A 4,525-nucleotide genomic window follows, 5' to 3' on the forward strand; every position below is an offset into this window, starting at 1 on the left:
TCTCTCTAGGAATTTGGGAGTGGTTACATTTCTCCAGCCCCATTTCTCAGCTTTTTTTTGTACAGAAATAGGGGCGGGGAGGCCTTTGTTATTGTTTCAATTGCTGATTGCCGCTTTAAGGGGTGTGTGTTGCATGACAAAGCAGAAAACGTATTTCCAAGGTTTGAGTTTAAAGTGTCTCTCTTGAATCGTAGTCAGTTGTAAACAAACAACACACACACACCGCACTAGCACAAACACACACAGATCTCCTATGTTGGTGGTTGAATTAGATATAGATTCAGTAACTGACCCACTAAGCTCACACAATGAGCCCCTCATAAATCCATTCTAATGAGACAGATCCCACCATTCAGCCAGCTGAGAAGACAGAGAGAAATAGGTTGATAGAAAGAGGGGGAAGGGGGAAGACCTGGGCCCTCAGATCCTCAAAAAGTTATACAGCTGCGCCATTGAGAGCATCTTGACTGACTGTCACTGCTCTTAAACGCTAGTAAAACTAAATGCATGCTCTTCAACCGTTCGCTGCCCGCACCCGCCCGCCCGCCTAGCATCACTACTCTGGACAGTTCTGACTTGTGTGAATATGAATATGTGGACAACTTCCAACACCTAGGTGTCTGGCTAGACTGTAAACTCTCCTTCCAGACTCATATTAAACATCTGTAATCCAAAATAAAATCTAGAATCGGCTTCCTATTTTGCAAAACAAATCTGCCAAACTTACCCTCGTAAAACTGACTATCCTACCGATCCTTGACTTCGGCGATGTCATTTACAAAATAGCCTCCAACACTCTACTCAGCAAACTGGATGCAGTCTATCACAGTGCCATCCATTTTGTCACCAACGCCCCTTATACCACCCACCACTGCAACCTGTATGCTCTAGTCGGCTGGCCTTCGCTACCTATTCGTCGCCAGACCCACTGGCTCCAGGTCATCTCTAAGTTTATGCTAGGTAAAGCCTTATCTCAGCTCACTGGTCACGATAACAACACCCACCCGTAGTACGCACTCCAGCAGGTACATCTCACTGGTCATCCCCAAAGCCAACACCTACTTTGGCTGCCTTTCATTCCAGTTCTCTGCTGCCAATGACTGGAATGAATTGCAAAAATTGCTGAAGCTGGAGACTTATATTTCCCTCACTAACCTTAAACATCAGTAACCGATTGCTGCAGCTGTACATAGCCCATCTGTAAATAGCCCATCCAATCTACCTACCTCATCCCCATATTGTTTTTATTAACTTTTCTGCTCTTTTGCACACCAGTATTTCTACTTGCACATCATCATCTGCACATCTATCACTCCAGTGTTAATTTGCAAAATTGTAATTACTTTGCTACTATGGCTTATTTATTGCCTTACCTCCTCATTCCATTTGCATGAAACATCTGGGTCAGATGGTTTCGACATTCTTCCTTAAGGTTGCTGCCCCTTTTATCGCCAAGCCTATCTCCGACCTTTTTAACCTGTCTCTCCTTTCTGGGGAGGTTCCCATTGCTTGGAAGTCAGCCACGGTTCATCCTTTATTTAAAGGGGGAGATCAAGAGGATCCTAACTGTTATAGGCCTATTTCTATTTTGCCCTGTTTATCAAAAGTGTTGGAAAAACTTGTCAATAATCAACTGACTGGCTTTCTTGATGTCTATAGTATTCTCTCTGGTATGCAATCGATCAAATGTATTTATAAAGCCCTTCTTACATCAGCTGATGTCACAAAGTGCTGTATAGAAACCCAGCCTAAAACCCCAAACAGCAAGCAATGCAGGTGTAGGAGCACGGTGGCTAGGAAAAACTCCCTACAAAGGCCAGAACCTAGGAAGAAACCTAGAGAGGAACCAGGCTATGAGGGGTGGCCAGTCCTCTTCTGGCTGTGCCGGGTGGAGATTATAACAGAACATGACGAAGATGATGAAATGTTCATAGATGACCAGCAGGGTAAAATAATAATAATCACAGTGGTTGTAGAGGGTTCAACAGGTCAGCACCTCAGGAGTAAATGTCATTTGGCTTTTCATAGCTGATCATTCAGAGCATCTCTACCACTCCTGCTGTCTCTAGAGAGTTGAAAACAGCAGGTCTGGGACAGGTAGCAAGTCCGGTGAACAGGTCAGCTTTCCATAGCCGCAGGCAGAACAGTTGAAACTGGAGCAGCAGCATGACCAGGTGGACTGGGGACAGCAAGGAGTCATCAGGCCAGGTAGTCCTGAGGCATGGTCCTAGGGCTCAGGTCCTCCTCCTCCTCCTCCTCCTCCGAGAGATAGAGAGAGAGAGAGAGACAGAGAGAGAGAGAGAGAGAGAGAGAGAGAGAGAGAGAGAGAGAGAGAGAGAATACTTAAATTCACACAGGACACCGGATAAGACAGGAGAAATACTCCAGATATAACAGACTGACACTAGCCCCTGGACACAAAAAGTATTGCACTATAAAGGAGGATGAGACGGGAGGGGTCTGGAGACACTGTGGCCCCGTCCGACAATACTCCCGGACAGGGCCAAACAGGCAGGATATAACCCCACCCACTTTGCCAAAGCACAGCCCCCACACCACCAGAGGGATATCTCCAACCACCAACTTACCATCCTGAGACAAGGCCGAGTATAGCCCACAAAGATCTCCTCCACGGCACAACCCTCTTCCGTGCCATCCCTAGGAGGGGTGCGTCACTTGAGTGTTTTTTAAAACGTTTTATTTTACCTTTATTTAACTAGGCAAGTCAGTTAAGAACAAATTCTTATTTTCAATGACGGCGTATGAACAGTGGGTTAACTGCCTTGTTCAGGGGCAGAACGACAGATTTGTACCTTGTCAGCTTGGTAACTCAAACTTGCAACCTTTCGGTTACTAGCCCAACGCTCTAAACACTAGGCTACCCTGCCGCCCCTGCCGGTTGAGTCACAAACGTGATCTTCCTGTCCGGGTTGGCACCCCCCTCCTAGGGATGGCACGGAAGAGCACCAGTAAGCCAGTGACTCAGCCCCTGTAATAGGGTTTGAGGCAGAGAATCCCAGTGGAGAGAGGGGAACCAGCCAGGCAGAGACAGCAAGGGCGATTCGTTGTTCCAGTGCCTTTCCATTCACCTTCACACTCCTGGGCCAGACTACACTCAATCATAGGACCTACTGAAGAGATGAGTCTTCAATAAAAACTTGAAGGTTGAGACCGAGTCTGTGTCTCTCACATGGATAGGCAGAACATTCCATAAAAATGGAGCTCTATAGGAGAAAGCCCTGCCTCCAGTTGTTTGCTTAGAAATTCTAGGGACAATTAGGAGGCCTGCGTCTTGTGACCGTAGCGTACGTAGGTATGTACGGCAGGACCAAATCGAAAAGATAGGTAGGAGCAAGCCCATGTAATGCTTTGTAGGTTATCAGTAATACCTTGAAATCAGCCCTTGCCTTAACAGGAAGCCAGTGTAGCGAGGCTAGCACTGGAGTAATATGATCCATTTTTGGGGTTCTAGTCAAGATTCTAGCAGCCGTGTTTAGCACTAACTGAAGTTTATTTAGTGTTTTATCCGGGTAGCCGGAAAGTAGAGCATTGCAGTAGTCTAACCTAGATGTGAAAAAAGCATGGATACATTTTTCTGCATCATTTTTGGACAGAAAGTTTCTGATTCTTGCAACGTAGATGGAAAAAAGCTGTCCTTGAAACAGTCTTGATATGTTCGTCAAAAGAGAGATCAGGGTCCAGAGTAATGCCGAGGTCCTCAACAGTTTTATTTGAGACAATTGTACAACCATCAAGATTAATTATCAGAATCAACAGAATGTCTCTTTGTTTCTTGGGACCTAGAACAAGCATCTCTGTTTTGTCCGAGTTTAAAAGTAGAACATTTGCCGCCATCCACTTCCTTATGTCTGAAACACATGTTTCCAGGTAGGGAAATTTTGGGGCTTCACTATGTTTCATCGAAATGTACAGCTGTGTGTCGTCCGCATAGCAGTGAACGTTAACATTATGTTTTCGAATGACATCACCAAGAGGTAAAATATATAGTGAAAACAATAGTGGTCCTAAAATGGAGCCTTGAGGAACACCGACATTTACAGATGATTTGTCAGAGGACAAACAATCCTCAGAGACAAACTGATATCTTTCCGACAGATAAGATCTAAAGCAGGCCAGAACTTGTCCATTTAGACCAATTTGGGTTTCCAATCTCTCCAAAAGAATATGGTGATCGATGGTATCAAAAGCAGCACTAAGGTCTAGGAGCACAAGGACAGATGCAGAGCCTCGGTCTGACGCCATTAAAAGGTAATTTACCACCTTCACAAGTGCAGTCTCAGTGCTATGATGGGGTCTAAAACCAGACTGAAGACAGACTGTATACAGGAAGGCTGTGAGTTGCTGCACAACAACTTTTTCTTTTTGAGAGGAATGGGAGATTCGATATAGATCAATAGTTTTTTTGCATTTTCTGGGTCAAGGTTTGGCTTTTTCAAGAGTGGCTTTATTACTGCCACTTTTAGTGAGTTTGGTACACATTATTATGTTCAACATAGGAGTGCCA

This window comes from Oncorhynchus kisutch, linkage group LG12, assembly GCF_002021735.2.
Source record: "Oncorhynchus kisutch isolate 150728-3 linkage group LG12, Okis_V2, whole genome shotgun sequence".
Lineage (NCBI taxonomy): Eukaryota > Metazoa > Chordata > Actinopteri > Salmoniformes > Salmonidae > Oncorhynchus > Oncorhynchus kisutch.